This window comes from Fukomys damarensis, unplaced genomic scaffold, assembly GCF_012274545.1.
Source record: "Fukomys damarensis isolate Sample0158 unplaced genomic scaffold, DMR_v1.0_HiC HiC_scaffold_2, whole genome shotgun sequence".
Classification (NCBI taxonomy): domain Eukaryota; kingdom Metazoa; phylum Chordata; class Mammalia; order Rodentia; family Bathyergidae; genus Fukomys; species Fukomys damarensis.
The window spans coordinates 25,450,807-25,471,082 of record NW_022900914.1 but is presented as its reverse complement, the minus strand read 5'-3'; the positions used below and the strand labels follow the sequence as shown (position 1 = coordinate 25,471,082).

General features: G+C 39.5%; 1 long non-coding RNA gene across 2 annotated transcripts; it reads left to right on the top strand.

Annotated features, from left to right (window-relative positions):
* Positions 1–5,922: 5,922 nt before the first annotated feature.
* LOC104856397 lies at positions 5,923–20,084 on the top strand. Of its 2 annotated transcripts, none has more exons than XR_002025080.2 (4): positions 5,923–6,419; positions 9,013–9,169; positions 15,640–15,733; positions 17,791–20,084. It is a non-coding gene; the product is annotated as an uncharacterized LOC104856397 (long non-coding RNA). The 2 variants fall into 2 exon arrangements; XR_002025081.2 differs by lacking the exon at positions 5,923–6,419 and adding an exon at positions 7,993–8,914.
* The last annotated feature ends 192 nt before the right edge of the window (positions 20,085–20,276 follow it).

The following is a 20,276-nucleotide window of genomic DNA, read 5'->3' as shown; positions in this document are numbered from 1 at the left end:
CTGATGGGCAAATGGGCTGTTTCCAAGTTTTAGCTATTACAAACTGTGCCACTATAAACATTGGTGCACATATATCACTATGGTATGATTCTTTTAATTCTTTTGGAAAGATACCCAGCAGAGGGATATCTGAGTCAAATGGAACCTCTAGTCCCAGCTCTTTGAGGTATCTCCATATTGATTTCCATAGTGGTTGCACCAGTCTGCACTCCCACCAACAATGGAGAAGGATTCCTTTCTCCCACAATCCTGCCAACATTTGTTATTGTTTGATTTCTTGATAGCATCCATTCTTTGTAGGGTGAGGTGGAATCTCAGTGTTGTTTTCATCTGCATCTCTCGAATGACCAGTGATGTGGAACATGTTTTCATATATTTACTTGCTGCTTTTACTTCTTTGAGAAATGTCTGTTCATTTCAGATGCCCATTTTTGAATTGGGTCTTTATATTTGGGGGGGCTGATTGTTTTGAGTTCTTTATATATTCTCAATAATAGTCCCTTGTCTGAGGGGAAGCTGGTAAAAAATTTTTCCCACATTGGTGGTTGTCTCTCAGTTCTGTTGATGGTTTCTTTTGCAGTGCAGATGCCTTTTAGTAAAATGAGATCCCAGTTAATGATTCTTTCTGCTAGTTCCCATGCTACTGAGGATTTGTTCATAAAATTTTTTCCTATGCCAATGTCTTCATGAGTTCTGCCTAACTTATCTTCCAGCAAATTTACTGTTTCTGTTTTAATGTTTAGATCCTTAATCCACTTGGATTTTAATTTAGTACATGGTGAAAGATAAGGGTGTAGTTTTAATCTTTGGCAGGTTGAAATCCAGTTTTTCTAACACCATTCATTAAAGAGGCTATCTTTCCTCCTGTGGGGATGGTCAGCTCCTTTGTCAAAGATGATATAGCTGAATACATCTGGAGTGGTTTTTGAGTCTTCCAATCTGTTCCACTGATTGTCAGATCTGTTTCTTTGCCACTACTATGCTGTTTTTATCACAGTGGCTTTGTAGTATAGTTTCAAATTGGGAATTGTTATACCTGCTACCATGTCTTTGTTGCCTAGGATGGCTTTTGCTATTCTAGGTCTCTATGGTTCCAAATGAATTTTTGGATTCTTTTTTCTAGTTCTGTGAAATATAGTGTTGGAATTTCAATTGGCATCGCCTTGAATCTGTATAGCAGTTTTGGTAGTATGGCCATTTTCACTATGTTGATTCTTCCTACCCAGGAGCAGAGGATATCTTTCCATTTTCTTATATCCTCTTCTATTTCTTTTTTCAGACTGCTGTACTTTTCAGGGTAGAGGTCTTTTGCTTCTTTTGTTAGATTGATTCCTAGATACTTCATTTTTTTGGATGCTATTGTGAAAGGAATTGTTTCCCTAATTTCTTTGTCAGTGACTCTGTTGTGTACAAGAAGACTACTGATATTTGGATGTTGACCTGTATCCAGCTACTCTGCTAAAAGTGTCAATTAAGTCTAGAAGTCTTTTGGTGGAGTTTTTTGGGTCTTCAGTGTAGAGTATCATATCATCAGCAAATAATGACAGTTTAACTTCTTCCTTTCCTATCTTTATTGCTTTAATTTCTTTCTCTTGTCTAATTGCTGTGGCTAATATTTCCATAACTATATTGAAGAGCATTGGTGATAGTGGGCATCCTTGTCTTGTTCCTGATTTTAAGGTGAAGGTTTTCAGTTTTTGGCCATGTAATATGATTTTGGCTGTTGGTTTTTCATAGATAGCCTTTATTAAGTTGAGGTATAGACCATCTATTCCAATTTTTTGCAGGGTTTTATCATGAATGGGTGTTGAATTTTATCAAATGCTTTTTCTGCATCTATCGAGAGGATCATATAGTTTTTGTCCTTGACTTTGTTAATATAGTGTATTACACTTATTGACTTATGTATGTTGAACCATCCTTGCATCCCTGGAATAAATCCGACTTGGTCAGGATGTATGATCTTCTTGATGATCCTCTGTATTCTGTTTGCTAGTATCTTATTAAGGATTTTTGCATCTATATTCATTAAGGAGATTTGCCTGTAGTTCTCTTTTTTTAGTTACGTCTTTCCCTGGAGTGGGAATCAAAGTGATACTTGCTTCCGGGAATGAATTTGAAAGTATAGCTTCCCTTTCAATTTCATTGAAAAGTTGAAGAGTAAAGGCAGTAGTTCTTCTCTAAATGTCCTGTAAAATTCAGCAGTGAATCCATCAGGACCTGGGCTTTTCTTTGTTGGTAAATTTTTAATTACATTTTCAATTTCACTGACTGTAATCGGGGTGTTTAGAATGTTTTTATCTTCTTTGTCCAACTTTGCTAATTCATAAGTATCTAGAAATCTCTCCATTTCTTCTGTATTTTCCAATTTATAAGAGTACAGGTTTTCAAAGTAGGTATTGATTATCCTCTGGATTCTTTTGGATCTGTTGTGACTTCACCTTTTTCATTCCTAATTGCATGGATCTGAGCCTTTTCTTTCCTTTTTTTTTGATAAGATTAGGTAAGGGTTTATCAATTTTACTTATTCTTCAAAAAACCAAATCTTCCATTCATTTATTTTTGGTATCATTTTCTTAGTTTCCATTGCATTGATTTCTGCTCTTATCTTTATAATTTCCTCTCTTATTCAAGCTTTGGGTTTTTCTTGCTCTTGTTTTTCTAGGAGTCTAAGATTCATCATTAGGTTGTTTATCTGAGCTCACTCTGTTTTCCTAGTGTGGGCATTCAATGCTATGAATTTTCCATGTAGAACTGCTCTCATTGTGTCCCATAGATTCTTGTATGTTGTATTGGCATTTTCATTTTTGTAAAAACTGTCTGATTTCTTCTTTAATTTTCTCTGTGATCCATTGATTGTTCAGGAGAGTGTTGTTCAATTTCCATGTGTTTGTGAAGTCCCTGTGGTTTCTTGTGCTATTGATCTCCAGCTTGATTGCACTATGACCTGATAATATACAGGGGATAACTCGGATTCTTTTGCATTTATTCAGACCTGTTCTGTGAGCTAGTATTTGGTCTATCTTGGAGAATGACCCATGTGCAGCCGAAAAGAATGTATATTCTGATTTTGTGCGGTGGAACACTCTATAGATGTCTAGTAAGTCCATGCTTTCAAAAGCTTGGTTGAGTTCTAGTATTTCATTGTTGATTTTCTGCCTAGATGATCTGTCTATGAAAGTGGGGTATTTAGGTCCCCCACTACTATTGTATTAGTGCTTATTTGGTTTTTCATGTTACTTAATATTTGTTTTATATAGTTGGGGCGTTAATATTTGGTTCATATATGTTTATGATTGTCATCTCTTCCTCTTGAATTGTTCCCTTTACAAGAATGTAGTGGCCTTCTTTGTCTCTCTTAATCAATTTTGGTTTGAAATTTACTTGTCTGCAAATAAGATTGCTACCCCTGCTTTTTTCTGGGCTCCTGTTGTGTGGAGAATTGTTTTCCATCCTTTCACTTTCAGTTAATGGGCTTCTTTTTGCACTAGATGTTTTTCTTTTATACAACATATTGTTGGATTTTGCTTCTTAATCCATTCCACCAGTCTATTCCTCTTGGTTGATGAATTGAGGCCATTGACATTGATGGTTATCACTGATATGTACTGACTTATTATTGTCATGTTATTGTCCTTTTGTTGACTCTTTTTACTTTTTCCCCCTCTCCTTTTAGTTTCTTGCCTTGACTATTTGATTTGGTCTGTTAGGCCTTATGGTGTTGTGACCTTCATTGTCTTTTTCTAGGATATTGTTTAGAATTCCTTGTAGTGCTAGTGTGTTGTTCATGAAGTTTCTCAGATGTTCTTTGTCATGGAAGTATCTTATTTCCCCATCCATTTTGAAAGAGAATTTTGCAGGATACATCAGTCTAGGTTGGAGGTTGTTTTCTTTTAGGACTTGAAGTACCTCACTCAAGGCTCTCTTTGACCTAAGAGTTTGTGTTGAAAAGTCTGCTGTGATTCTGATGGGCTTTCCTTTGCACATAATTTGCTTCTTTTCTCTTACTGCCTGTAGTATTTTGTTCTTCTGTTGTTTTTCTGGGATCTTGATTATTGTATGTGTAGGTTGGCGACCTGTATGCCTTACTTATCTGCCTGTCTTATTCTTCCCTTCTGTTTGGGAAGTTTTCTGTCATTCTGTGAACAGCTTTTGTAAGTCATTTGTATTTTTCTCTACTTCATGGATTCCTATAAGTCTTATGTTATTCTTATTTGCATCATCTAGGAGTTTTTGGATTGATTTCTCATGATCCTTTACTGTTTTTAAGAGGCCTCTCTTTTCACAGTCACTGATCGCAGTCCTATCTTCAATATCTGAAATTCTATCTTCACAATCTTTTATTCTGTTGTGTATACTTTCAATAGAGTTTTTAGTCTCCTGGATATCCATGTGAATCTGTTTTATGGATTCCATTTCTTTCCTCTGTTGGGCATTCATTATTTCCATTTCTTTCTTATGCTGGGCCTCCATGGCTTCTATGATGGTCCTGAACTCATCTATTTTTTTCTCAGTTTCTATTCTAGAGTCTCAAATCATGGCTTCCATTTTGTTCACCATCTCTATGGTTATCTGGGAAATAATTTCTGTTTTGAATTTTTCTAAAGCCTGATTGATCTGTTTTGTTACTTCCTGTGCTATGGGTTCCGGGTGTCCTGCTGGTTCACTATCAGCCTTTTCATCCTCATTTGCCCTACTGTTTGACATTGGTGAACTGGAAGTCTGACTTTGTGTCTTGCTTAAGTGTTTTCTCATTTTTATTCTTGTTGTCGGGTTGTCCTTGGTTTAATTTCTGGGTTATTACTTTAACCTTCCTGATATAGTTGCGCTTTAGTTTTTGAGTCTCTATTGACTCATAGACATTCTTATTTTCATAATATTGGAGAAAACAACTCATTAAATCAATCACAATCCTTTATCCCAATTGGTGCAATCGCATCAGAATAGGATCAAGTACAACTTGCAAATTGACCACTTGTGGTCATCATTAATCTAGCACCTTTAAATCATGTGAATTAAATTAAAATCAAGAAGTAGCCCAAAATATGTTTGCAGTGAGTATGCTTTTCAATATAGCATCTTTACCATTTAGGATGGGGACTTAGACAGAGTTAGGATGAGAGGAGTAGATAAGTGAAAGAATTGGAGAAGGTTTCAAGTGAAGCTAGAGGACATAGAATGACCATACAATCTTTATGAAACTATTAAATTCAAAAGGGATAGAGTGCAAGAATAAGGGCAAGAATATATCCCCTTAACAGTAATAGGGGCTCACTTTCCCTTGAAACTTTTGACCCATGAGTGAGGTAAAATAACAGAAGAAAAGAACATAAAGAAAAAAAATGATAAAAGAAGAAGTCTGAGTTAGATCAGGAGCAGGAAGAGAAAGGGAGATGAGGGATAATATGGTGGAGCAAGAGACTGAGTTGGAGAAAGAGGACAACAAAGAGAAAGAATTTGCAGAGTGGAATGAGGAAAAGAGAAAAAAATGAATTTGAAGGTGCTTTTCAGACTATATCTCTGCTGTCATAATATACCACATGCATGGCCATGTGCAGACCCAAGTCCCCTGACCTCAGCTAGCCAATGGCAGATCCTCATGACTCAGACTGACCTCAGTCCATAAGGCCCAAATTGAGTTCCCCAACCTGCAGGGTTGAACTCCATACAGTTCTATTACAGGTTTCCCCCACCCTTTCTTTAGAGATGTTCAAAGTTTGGAGCTCAGAAAAATACCCTTTATGGCCATCTCTGCCTCTGCAGAGTAGGTCCAAGGACTGGCCCAATCAGGAGGTCTGAGTGTGGGGTGGGTTGAGGTGGTTTCAGAGGCACAGCTACCTTCCTTGCTGGAGCTGGTGGTGGAGCAGGCAGGGGAGGGCATGGCTACCTGGTCCGCGAATGGGCCCAAGCAGGCTGGAGGGAGAGCAGATCTCAGAGCTGCCTTCCAAATCTCACCTTCCTTGCTCACTTCTGTCCCTTTTTAAGTGATGGGAGAAGAAGAAAGGGATTGTGGACTGTCTGGAAAATCATTGCCCAAACAGTGCTTACTGCTCTGATCTTATCCTGGAGAAGGACTCTTATTCTAAATAACTGCCTCATGAAAAAAGGGGGCTTTTTCCTGTCTTTCCCTGCTGTTAACTACAACTCCTTAAGTTCCCAAAATGCAGCTCAACAACCCACCCTACAAAATATGTTGGTGAGCTCTGTGAGTAGCCACTACATGTTTTATGTCACAGACATTTTCTTTACTCATTATGATGCCCCATCTAGCCCCTTACCCCCATTTGGGGACAATGGGATGTCTTGCCTGGAATTAGGGACACAATAAAAAGAATGGAGCAGGTGAAGGGAGAGGGCTGAGGCTCCACGTGGACAAAGCTGAGGAAATGATGCAGGACAATGGTGCTTCAAGCTGGCAGGTAGGAAGGTGGCCACGGCAGAGATCTAGAACTGCCCAGGCTTTCTGGAGTAGGAGTCAAGAGTGGGCTGTGTTAGAGGGCTTCCCCAGGTGGTCCAGGTGTGCATCTTTTAAGTGCCTTTGCTGCCCTGTCTGGGCTGCTACAGGCTTCTTTTCCTAGGTGAGGGCTTTCTCTGGCCTCCCCTCAATTCAAGTCAAGAAAGTAAAGACCAGAGTTTGGGGACCAATTGCCAATCCTGAATGTCCTTGTTACCATTTCACCCTCAAAGGCCTATGAGGTCTCTCCTAAAAACAGGATTCTATAGGCCTGCCCTTCTGTGCCGAAGTTCCTGCTTACTGGGGGGTTTCCTGTACCTGCACCCTAGACTTTCACTACTCATTTGGCCCATTTTCCTAACCTGACAGTTATATTTTTTATAGTTATACAATCTGTCTCATCACTTTAATTAAGCAGTAAGTTATTTTGTGCTTAAGTATGAGGACTTTCTATGGCCTTTTACTAAGTATTTTATACAGATTGTCTCATTTAATCTGCATAGTGACCCCGTGATGTACAGACCATAATGTATTATCTTACTTTTGCTAAAGGGAATGAGAACAGAAATGTCCACAAACTTACCCAATGTTCTGGCTCCTTGTCTGAGTTAAGCAAATTATAACTTCTCTGTGCCTTGGTCTCACCTATAAAATGGGATGAATTACAGTACTTACTTCATCAGCACCATGAGAATGAACTAAGCAAATCTGAATAAAGTTCTGTGAACAGTACATGGCCTGTAAGTGTTTGCGAAAGAAACTAATGAACATCTAACTGGCGGAGCTGGATGTAACCAGGCCATTTGATTCCAGAGCACAAGTTCCTAATCATACCCACCTCCCCATGACTTCTCTCCTTATTGATTTGGTCCTATTTCTTCTGAAGCTTTGGCAAAGAATTTGATTTCTATTTTGTGGATGGGAAATTTAAGCTATAGAAGGCATGATCCAGCCAGGGCCATATACTCATTTCTTCCTGAGAATTCCATGCCAGACACTTCTTATGGGCTGGACATTTCTTCATGCTCCAGATACTCCTTGGAGCACTTTACACATATGATCTAATATAGTTCACATAGGCACTGTCATTCTTCCCATTCTACAGATCAGGAAGCTGAGACGTGGAATGGCCTAACTCTGCTATTATATCTGTCCCCTACCTGAACCCTTCCTCAGGCCTGGGGCCAACTAGTTCTGCCGATAAGACCCAGAGCAGGAACTCTGGCTGGATAATTGGGACACTGAGCACCAAGGTACTCTTACTGAGGGACGGTCCTTGTCCTACCTGTTCTGTTTTGGTCTGTGGCCATGGTCTCTACTGGACCCCAAATTGTAATACCTGCCTTGGCCTAACTTCCATAGTCTTATCAGGTCTTGCCAGCCTGGTCCATTGCTAGGATGACCAACCATCCTGGTTTGCCTGGGAACATTCTAGTCATAAAGCTGAAAGTCCTTTTTTTTTTTTTTTTTAGAAGGAAACCTCTTAGCCCTGTGGCTGTTTTCTAACCCAGTGATGTTTTGGTGTTTGGTGATAGTAATCCTTGCATTTTCCTATAGATTTCCAGAGAATATCATTTTAATTTAGCAACAGCTATAGCACATTTTAAACCACAAAAGCATCAGCAGTATGATCTGGGATATTTTCTTTCCTGGTGGAGGAGATTGCTTGGGTTTATTTTTCTAAAAACTGTGTCAGAGAAGCATAACTAGCCACATCAGCAGCTCTCTCTCTGCCCTTTACATATGACCCACTGAGCTATTTTTTATTTTCTCTCCCTCCCTTTGCAATTTTATTCTCTCCCAACACTTCTAATGATTTCCTTTCTTCAGCATCATGCAGCATGCAGAGCTGGGCATGGCATTAGGGGACACAGCATGAGCAGAGAAGAGAGCATGGGTCTTGCTAGCAGAATGATCTGATGGGAATTTTGTCTCTGATGTTGTTTTATGTCTTTGTGCAAGTTCCTTAACCTCTCTGAATATAGTCTGCTAAAGAATAAAGCGAAAATCAGCAATGACATGTGTAAAGTGACCTGCAGAGAGTGGACTGTGATAAGCACTAAATGGTTGGTGAAAGACACCCAGTTCAGTACTGGAGTTCCCCATAGACCAGATCCTGAGGTTATAGGAGGTTGACATGTCCAGAGAGATGCTGCTGGGTGGCTGGCACATGCCTGTTGTGGCTTCTTGGTTAAATTCTTCTCTTCAATGCCACTTCCCTATAGAGAAGGCTGATAGCGTACTTGCAGGATCCTATACTCCATATCACTTTCCACAAAAATGAATCAAAATCTATTTGGGTAATTATTTATCTTCCCCATTTGATGATAAATTCCTTTAAGGTGGGCACTATGACTGTCTTCCTCATGGTGGTGGCTTCAGCAGCTAAATACTGATTTGCCTAACACACAGTAGACCTGCACAAGTACTTGCTGGATGAAATGAATCAACCATTCAAAGGTACTAGACTTGCCTACAAGGTAGCCTAGGCAGTTGTATACCACTAGATGGCACTACTGCCCTGCGTGTAATTTATCCTGCTGTTTTTCTCAAACTAGAGTGAAGCGGGGGCAAAGACTGAAATTGCAATTCTGTTTGGAGGTGGTTCTGCTGAGATTATGACATCTGTTTTTCACTGAGTACCAGGCTAGGCAATTTATAATGCATTACTATAGCTCTTATAGCGGCCACAGGAAACGGCATCCTCTTGTACAGGTGAGCAAATGAATTTCTAGTATTTCTAAGTAACTTTTCTTAAATGACACAACTTGTAGGGGATAGAATACGACTTGAACCCAGGTCTGTCTGCCTCTAAGCCAGGGTTTTTCCTACTGCTTCCACTTTGGTGAACCTGCTTCCTACCTTTATAGCCCCTTAAATCCTCACAGCTGTTTGTCCTTTTATCATTGACCCAACAAGAACTCTACATAGACATTGACTTCTAAAAAGGCAACACATAGGGGAGGATAAATGAGTCAGAGTAAACTCAATATCTCTTAGGCCAGACATGGATGAGCTAAGTGTAGCAGGTCTGAGGAAGAAGAAAGAACTAATGAATGAGTAGATGTCTAGTTCTTCATTCAACAACTATGTTCACACACAGGGCCAGGAAACTAGGGTGAGATAGGTTAATAGTCTGATTGGGACATAAGACGTACAGATACAGGATGGGACATGTGCATACACAGATATACCTACGAGCCATGAGAGTACTGTGTATAAAAAGAGAAGTAGGAATTTGAAGACCAGAAAGGTTTCTGTGACTGCAGTGGTCACAGATCTGAATGTCAGGGCTGAACATCACAAAGAAGATACCAGGGAGACTGCAAGTAAACAAGTCCCTTTCATGTGTGTTTGTTTGGGGAACGGGGATCAAACTTAGGATCTTGTCCTTGAGGTGCCACTGAGCTAAATCCCTGGTCCAGACAAGTCCCTTTCTACCCAAGGTGTAAACCAAAGACCAGAGGCATTGACATCATTTGAGAGCTTGTCAGACATGCAGACTCTTGTCCCACACTTCCTGAGCCAGAATATACATGTTCGCAAATCCAGGCGATTTACACACATTAAAAGATTTCTGGGGACCAATTGTTTGTATTTCTATGTCTATTTAAAATGTATCAATGTTTTTAATTCCCTTTTTAGTTTTAATTTTGAATTTTGATGTGATTTTAAAAGAATGATACTAAATGCTCTAAACTTCTGTCGTTGATCTCCGTAAGAACTGGTGGAAACTTCTAACAGCTAAATTTCTGTGCGCTAGTGACTTATTAACTGGAAGGAAAGCTCTTATTTCAAAGTATTTTTGCATGCAATCATATGAGGAGAAATCCAGAAACTGACCCTGAGAAAAACATCAAAGATAATTTTGATCCCTAACGGAAGTTTATTTTATGTTCATGCTAATTGGAGTGTATTCTAATTCTTTGCAAATGGGAAATATATGTGGATGTTGGAACCATAATACTAGACCAAGTTCCTCAAGTTCCTCTCCCTCTCCCCTCCTACCCATCATTTGGGATATGGGTTGTTGGAATATGCAACCTGTGATTACTCTGATGGACGTAACTGGACCTTAACCCTCCAGCACCGCTACAGGATTTGACTAAAAACTCAGTGAGATGTGATGGCGGTATGTTCCATGGTCCCATGTCTCCTATCCACTCATGGAAGCTGGGTGAGTCCCTTCAGAGACTACTCAGGTGGTATAAAGACAGTTGGGGCCACTACCTGGTAGCTGGGCAGTATCACTTCCCTGAGTCTCAGTTCAAACCGGAAGGTGAAACTGGATAGTTGTTGCTAAGTTCCTTCCCACTCCAGTGTTATACAAGCCTGGTTACCTGGGAGTTGGAGGATGAGTGGTTATTCATTAAACCCAGGATAGACAGTCCCAAATAGAAATGGATCACAACACCTTTACTTCCAGATAGAATAGTTGAGAAATCTGGTTACCATAGTAACTCACCTTCATGGACTCATTTATAAATTCAGTTCTGCAAAGTGCCAATATTCTGTACCCGCACCTGCAAAACTCCATGGTGTTTCCTTTGCTTTCATTCTGGCCCAGGGCTACGGTGCCAAGAATTGTCATAATCTGGAGAAGCAATCAGAGCTCTCAAGCTGCCTTTCAGGCTGCTGGAACAGAAGGTGCTGACAGGGTGGGAGCGAAGGAAGGCCTCCTCTCAGTTTACTCATTCTGCAGCCACCCTTCACAAGCTGCAGCAAATATTTTGTGATGTTGCAAGATGTTACAAGAAGTGCAAAGCAAGCTGTGATTCAGCTGGTATGAGGACTCTGCAAACAAAAAAAAAAGAGTGATCCGTTTTGCAGCAGACTTCTGTCTTCTGCTGAAGTCCACAGGCTGGAATACTAAAAGAGAGAATTCTGAATGACATTGCTGTCGTTTATTTTACATTTGCTAATCAAGACCAACTTAAAACCCTTTGGCCTGGTACATACTGATTTGTGGGCTGCAGACCCCTAGGAGATACAGAGTTACTTCAAGGGAGCTGTAAAACCATCTGCATGTTTTTTCTGTAGATTGAATGACAGATGTGCTCATATAATGTGAATTACTTTTCAAATCACCATGGATGTCATTATGACGAGTAAAAGAAATTAGTGTGCAATGTTACTGAATATATCTGAGCTTTCTGTTATGTATTCCTTAATCAGCTGATAGCAAAATAGAATTAATATCATGCTTGAACTTAGGAAAAGTTTTTTTTTTGTAATGTTGAAATGAAGTCTCCATTTTTCAGAATATTTGTCTTGGTCCTTAGGGCAGAGAATAGGGACATTTTGCTGTCAAGACAGAACCTTTTCCCTGGTTATTGGCTCCTTTCTCATGGTAGGCACCGGACACCACTTGGTTTCTGAGAACCTCAGCACCCACTACGAAGACATCTAAGTGGCTACTTGAACATACTTGGCTGTGAGAAATGCCAGCCCTGGGTATAAGTAAGCTCTGAGCAGTGGATACAATTCGAAGTTGACACATTTATGAGAAATGGAACCTCATTTTGATGGCAGGAACCCATTTCATTGCATTGTCAGAAACTGAACCTCAGGGAGCTCATGGCTTTCCATCTTCCCTTTCCCTGGTAGCGTATCTAGGGCAATGACGGTGACCCTTTTGGAGCTTTTTCCAATGATACAAACAGCCCACTACAGCATGTGTGCATAGGTTCTCCACCACTGGTCCAGGGAGGGGCTCTCTGTAAGGTATACAGTAGGTGACAGGGAGTATGAAGCATGAATTCTTATCCTTTTATGGGGTATCTGTCAAGACATCCTTCACCCTTGTCTGCATGACCCTTTAGGACCACAGTGGCTTCCATTATTCTGGCATCCTCTAGGCACCAGAAGATGAGCTTCATGGAACTATATATACATGTCAGCCTAACGTCTCTTCAGCGGGGACCCGTTGAGTGCCTATTTCTTGGAGGTCTTGCCACTTTCCTGAGGCTCAGCTGAGGATGCCAGGAATGTCTTCGCTGTTCCTAAATCCCATAAAATATGTGGGACTGCACCACCTTCCCAGGAGAGCATGCTGTAGGACACAGGACCTCTTCACATTGCTACAATTCCATTTTCCCAAGAAAGTTCTCTCCCAAATTCTTTTCCTCTTTTCTACTCTCATCTTCCAAATATTGTCTGTGCCACTAGTTCATTTGCTGATTTGTTTCCTTCCAGTAAGGGCAACTTTTATTTCTCTGCCTCTACCACCTGTCTTCTGTAAGACAAGAAGCAGAAATTAGGCCAGCTCTGCATGACACGGAGGAATAGAAAGGTAAACACAGGGTAGAGATTGGCTACTATTATTCTGGCACATATTTAAACTAGTATAGTCTTCATGGATCCAGAGACTGCAAGAGAAATCAGTCCCAAATGAAATGAGACACTGAGCAGAAACTGGAGGAATATTAGAAGAATCCACCCGCAGCAGTGGTGAAGTTTTTCTACAAGCTTGTGACATTTTCTGTACTGTGGAACCCAGAGCTAAGTGCCTGGACTTTTGGACACAATGGTGAAACCAAGGGATTTTCCTAAGAATTGTGTGAACAATGAAAGCTTCATTAGTTGTATATGGCAGTCCTTTAGCATATCTGCCTGGAGTCTTGGAGAGGCAAGGAGGGAAAGGAAGAAGGGAAAGCAGCTGCTAACTGCCAGGGCTACTCCCTTGAGGCTCTGTCCTTTCAGACTCTCTCTGGAACTTCCCTGCCTCTAGGGATGTTGGAAACACAGATACTTTTAACTCCACAGTTTCTGACCTACCCAGGTCTGAGGTATCTTCAGTCACTTTTTCATTCAAAACCATTAAACTCCTATGGTGGAGTACCTATGGGGAAACAAATAACTCTATTTAAGCCTTGATGACTTTATCTGAAAGTTTTATTGAAAAAAGATACTGAGGTTTGGATTTATGGAACTTACAGCATAGTTGGGGATAGGAAGAGCCCCTGAAAAGATGGGGGGCAAACAGGCTCAGTGTTATGATGGGGAAAATACAGGCTGTAGGGTACACTGCAGAAGGAAACCTAGCAAAGCTCTAAGGTGTCAGAAAGGCCTCCTGAGCAGCAACAGTGGAAACTCAAGAGATGGAGGGGCAGAGCACGATCTGAAAGGCCAGGGCAGAGGCTCCACCATCTCTTAAGCAGGCAAAAGCAGCTCGCCCAGCTGTAACCAGGCCCCAAATTTCCAGTAGCAGTGATGGCTATCCATTTCAAATTTGGTGGTCATAAACACACGTTTCTCTTGTTCAGAAAGCACTAACTGCTTCAGGCTAGGCGAGGAGATTCGATTTCCTGGTTTCTTAGCTGTAGGAATTAGAAGCCTACGGAAGGATCTCAGCACTTGGGAGGCTGAAGCAGGAGGATTGCTGTGAGTTTGAGACCAGCCTGGGCTACATAGTGAGTTCCAGGTCAGTCTCAAGTATATAGTGAGACCCTGTCTCAAAAAACAAAAAACAAACAAAAAAAGCCTACAGAAGGAACGTGTGTGTGTGTGTGTGTGTGTGTGTGTATGTGTGTCTCCTTCACAAACATAAAGCCGTACACTCTCTTCCCTCTGCCTCTTGAGCGGAGAGAGAGTGGCAGCTGCCTTAAATATCCTACATTTCAAGGAAAGAAAGTTTTCTTGGGAAAAAAAAAACCTGGGAGAAACTAGAATGCTAAATTAGAATCTAATGTATTTTACCATTAAACTTCTAGCTAAAGCTTAGTTCCAGATGGGTAGCCTTGGCCCTCACCTGAATATGGGTAAATTCAGTTTGTTGAAAATGATTCACAAACAAACCAACTTAGCATTTATTTTATAAGAAAAAGACAATGTAGAAGGGTAGAAGGCTGTGTGGCCAACTAAACTGGAAGGAAGGATTGTGTTCCAGCTGTGAAGAGTGAAAATTAACATCCTATTTGGGGAACCTCAACCACATCATCTAAAGGCCAACTCCTCCATGTCATGGAAATGAATCAGAAGACTGAGATTGGAGAAAGGCCTGCACATTCCAGATCACACAGGAAATGATTACGTACTCTTCCTGAATGAATATAGCAAGAAAAATATAACCCTTGAATAAATATCCAGAACAGACTAAGTACATTTGGGTTAAACTGTAAACAATCATCTAGATCAAATTACTTATGATTTTCATCCCTGAGTGTACAATAACGTGTGCTTTCGTTTATGCCAATAAGATAATCTTTAGAGATGTCTGAGGGACTTCTGGCTCTAAATTTAATCCATATAGTGATTAAGGAATTAAGAAGCAATAAAAATCACCTGGAAAAAACAATGTACCACTACTTTGCAGCTATTAACCTTTTACATCAATCAAAAGTTTTCCCAAACACATGCTTATCATTTCTAGAATGAACTGGAACAGGGGTCTGCAAAATTTTCTTAAAGGGCCAAGGAGTAAATATTTTGGGCTTTGCAATGCTGCCGTTGTACACAAAGACAATCTTTTTTTTTTTTTTTTAATTGAGTTTATTGGTACATTTACAAAGACAATCTTATACAACGTGTTAACAAATAGCCATGGTTATGTTCCATAGAGTTATATAACTTTATTTGCAAAAATAGGCAACTTGTCTGATGGCCAGAGTTTGCTGACCCTTGCTCTGGACAATTATATAAATGTAGATAATTTATAAATCAGTTTGGAAAATTAATGAGTTCCTTAGAGCTCCACAGCAGACCAACTTCTGCAGTGCTGTGTCCTGGGTGCATTAGACCAGTAGCCGGGACACTGGGTCCTCAGTATTCAGGAACAGTTACATAAAGAGGTCTGGATGAGGACTCTCCTGCTCTCAGAGGCCTGATGCTTCCACAGGCAGCAGACTTGATTCTGGAATTGGGGAGAATTGTCAATTTGAGGCACAATCCACTTAGAGAAAAGGGAATAACTACACTAATCCAGTCCCACACCCTTTACTTTCACCTTGATAGTGGCTTTGGAAGGTAGCATGGAGATTATGAACCTGACACCTACTTCAAAAGTTAGGGTTGTATACCCAAAGTTCCAGCTTCTTCTCTAATTCAGATTCATTAAAACAAATATTTCTTTTGAGCCTGTGTAACACCCACTCCCCCTACTTATCCCCTGCCATAGCTGGCCACTTGGTTATGTAGAACTTGTACCCTGTTTTGAAACGTGGAGCTGGACTGTAATTCTCTTTTAGTGATTTGAACTGAAGGAGGGAAGATGCAGTTGGTGGGAGAGATGGAGCCAGAAGGGTCCATGTGGCCTCCTAGGCTGGAATGCCACTGTATAAGGTATGTTCACTGAAAAAAGGAGCAGTAGAATAGAGAAAGCATTTTATGTGTCTTTCCAGTTCTATAATCCAAGAAAGCTGGTTGTTCTTTAGAAATCCTTACATTCTAATGAGACCTCTGTGGGTTTATAAAAATCTCCCATTCATTAAAAAAATATATTGTTATTTTGTGTTTGAGATGGGTATCTCGTCACGTTGCCCAGGCTGGTTTTGAACTTGGAATCCTCCTGCCTTAGCCTCCTTTGTCCTGGGATTACAGGGAGCATCTCCATACCCAGCCCTCATTCTTTAGCTGTCCTAGGTGAGCCTCTTCTTAATAAGTTATAGCTGACTCCGAATCAAATGGTGCTAGAGAGAGCATTCAGTGACATCTCAGAAGGGCTATGCTTTCATAGTTTAGCCTTCATGGGGCCAAATGATCCCTAAAGTCTACTCTGTATTTTCCCTGACAAAGCTCAAAAGGGTGCCTCAGAGGAACAAATTTAACCAAACACAATTCCCCATGAGAACAAGGTCGGCTGTTTTCAAGGAATGCATTTGACATTTGATACATTTGTTGTGGGCTTTTTTCATGTTTTATGTTAAGAAATTTCTTTCTAGTCTAGTTTTCTAAGCGTTTCCATTTATTTGTTGACTTTCATCAAATTATTTTTCTGCACTTACTGAGATGGTCATGCAGCTTTCCTGTAACTTGGTAATGTAGGTCATTTACAAGATTTAAAAAAATGTTGGCCAATCTTGCATTTCTAGAATAAACCCACATTAGTCACAAAGTAGTATTAACTGTTATGCATTACTAGATTGATTTTCTAATATTTTCCATCTTTGCTCACGAGTAAGAATGACTTTCAAATTTCCTTTTCTTTAGAGTACTTGCCTGGTGTAGGTAGCAAGGTTATACTGGCTTTATGAGTGAGTTGAAGAGTAGCCCCATTTTTTCATAGTGTTTGAAAAAGTTGTAAGACAGGAATTATCTGCTACTAGAATTTTGGTGCAACTTGCCTGTAAAACTACTTCATTCCTTAATTCCTAGTTAAATTTCTCTTGACTAGAGAATCTTTCAAAATTTTATTCTCCAGTTAAGTTTTAACTGATATTCTTAAAGTATCCATTTACCCATTTTCAAATATACTGGCATAAGATAGCTCACAATATTCTGTTTGATTTTTGCTATGTATAATTTGTTTCATTATTTGTTCCTAAAATTTTGCCAGTTTTGCTAGGGGCCTGAGAATATGTCTTTACAATTAGCCAACTTTTTGTTCTGTTTCTTTTGTTCTATTTCTTTGATTGCATTTTTACATTATTTGTTGTTCTTATTTTTAGCCATTTCTTCTTTCTAGCCACTTTGAGTCTGCTGTTTTCCTAAGTTTGAGTTAGTTTATTCTCAGCTTTTCTCATTTTCCAGTATAAGCATTTGAAGCTATACATTTCGCTCTGAATTCCACAGTGGCTGTATCCTATAAGTTTTAATAACATTTTCGTTAACATTTGAGCCCTTATAAGTATCTCCTAATCTTCTGACTCTGACTTTATTTTTGAGACAGGGTCTTGCTGTGTAGTTCAGGCTAGCCTTGAACTCACTATGTAGCCCAGTGATCCTGCTGGGATTACAGGTGTGGCTTTGACTCATTATTTAAAATATTTTAAGTTTCTAATCTTTAAAACTTATCTACTATTGACCATGGTTAGAAAATATTTTGTGGTTATAGATTTTTTCTGGTATCAAATTTCTGATGAGTCTTATGGTTTAGTACATGATTATTTTTTATATATGTTCCTTACATGCAAGGAAGAATACGGCCATGTTTTTATATATCCATGGGATAAAGTCTGTTATCTGTATTCCCGTTCTTTCTGGATTTTTATTTTTGACTGCTTTATCTAGCAATTACTCCAAGAAATGAGTAATGTCTTTCACTAAATAGTTCCATTTTTTGCTGTATATATTTTGAAGCTATAGTATTTATTGGCATACATGTTAAAATTTTGTTGTTCTTGGAAGCTTGAACCTTTTATCATATATTTTTGGATTTTTTTGTTTTGTTTTTTGGCTAGTATTTGTGATGCCTTTTAAAACACACTTTAGATCTGAAGGGACCAACAGAAGCTCCTAATGTAAGTACTGGCTTTGCTGCTACTTAATCCTTTGAATTGGTACTTTCCCTTTATTTCTGGCCTCTGAGGATTATCATTTCTTCTTCCTCATTTAATCATATTCACATTTAAAAATTACGTATGTATATGTGTGTACATATAATTCTCTGTATGTTTATGCAATACATAAATATTTGCCAGATTTCATATTGTTTATGTTTTCTCTGGGCAGCTTATTCACAACACTGTTGCAAACTTAAATCCAACTAGTTAATCTTTAAATTGCTGTAACTATAGGGGCCAGGGATTGGTTCCGCCACCTGCTTCGCAAGTGCAAGGACCCTAGTTTGATCGCCGGTACCAAAAAAAAAGAAAAATGCTGTAAGTACAAATTTTTTTATCAGGATGGCAAGTGAAAAACTAAGATAGAGCATCACTGCCCCCTGGTGGGGAGACCTACTATTACCACGTTGAAATGAGCCCCATGGCGTCTGGTACTGTTTCATTTGAGTTTCTTCCGGTTTTTGCTAAAATCCCTTGCTTTTGAATTGGTCGCTTCTTTTAGTTACTGTTCTTCCCATGTATTTTCCTTGTTCCTATTCTCTGAACCTACTTTACAATTTTACATTAATTTTATGAGTTCTGTATCAAGTTCTTGCTTATGAACAAAAATTTCGGAACCAATGACAGCAGCCTGAATAGGGATAAGAATAAAGCAAAAGTCCAAGAAATGTTGAAAAAAGTACTTAGCACAATTTGCTAAATGTGTCTGTGAGACAGCGTACGTACACAAGCTCCTAAGCTTTTTTTCCTTTCATGACAGATGGATAAATGACATTTTCCAGCGTAGCTCTCCTCTGAGCTTACCCAGTTTTAAACTTAAAAATTTAAAAATGCATACATAGCCAATATAAAAAAACTTCAGAGTTCTACAAATGAGTAACTATACTGATATTTGGAGAAAGAGTTCATTGTGGAACAAGATATAAATATGGAATGGGGGGAAGCAAGAAAAAACCCTGGGGAATTGGACTGGAACTGGAGATCATCAGTCAAATTTGTGAGTTTTAACATATAGATTTCACAGTTCTGTCAAAGGAGCCTAAAATCAGTGACAGTTGAGGAGGCCCAGATATTAAGTGACTAAACATTACTCTCCATTACAGAAAATATAGGGTATTCCTAAGAATAAAGGTATTTGTTGAGAGCATTTCTACATAAATTTCAGGGAAAAATATTTCATAATTAAAGTATGACTACAGCTGTCTAAGGCCCAATGTTGCCTTGTCCAAGAGCCAGCTACGGCATGGGAAAATCAACTCGGTTTTGCCTCCAGTCACGGCTGAGGCCTCAATGTTCTGTGATGCTGTGATACTCAAAGGCAAGATTACACCAGCCGAAGACATCCTGGTTCCTCGAGAACCCAGCAGTAACATGAGAGAGAAAGGTTTTACCCAGAGAGGGATGAGTTCCTTTTCAGCCCAACTCATCCCACCTACTGTCCCGGGAATGCTCTCCTTTCCACCCTCATCACAGCATAGATTTGCATCGACATAGGGTCACCTCTGCCCCAAGTCACCGAGGTGCCTCCAATTACTGTGTGTACCCAGTAAATGCTGGCAGGAACGAGAGTCTCGGTCTTTGCCCACTCTGAGGCAATGACCTCCCAGCCCCCAGAAACTTATATATATACACTTATAGTTAGAGAAATAAATTATTCCAGGGCTGAGGTAGGAGGAAAAACCCCCACAAATCAAGGTGAATGTAGAATATTCTGTGCTGGAAAATAAGAAATTGCTCTAAGAATACGAACATGTCAAAAAGACCTAGGAGCCACTTGAAAGATCTGATAGTGAAATCTAGGACAATTTGACATGGAAACAAATGACAGTAACAGACTGAATAATATAGCAATCTGTGAGTTTATACTAATATAAATGAGTGAGAAAGGTCTTCCTTACAGTAGAATAAATGCAGAAGATAAAATTGAAAAATATCGGCATTTGGCAAACACAAGTAACAATCCATCCAAGAAGTATAACTATATGTTAAAATTGGTGTATGAAAGTTTGTTGAGAAACAGAATATAGTCTCAAAATATCTTCCAGCAAGATGTTTGTTAATGTAACAGAAAAATAAAACAAATTCACAGTAGACATCTAGAAGATGCCACAAAACTGACATCCTTGTAACAAGATAATGCCATGATACAATGTATTGAAAAGGACAGTGTCATTTCCGTGGTATTTCCTGCCAAAAATGCATGATCTTCATCTAATTACGAAGAACCCAGATTAAGGGATATTCGATAAAATGTCTGGCCTGTGTGCTTTATGGCCATGGCTTTTTTTTTTTTTTTTTGTACTGGGGATCGAACTCAGGACCTTGTACTTCCGAGGCAGGCAGCAGAACCACTGAGCCAAATCTTCGGCCTGATGGCATTTCTC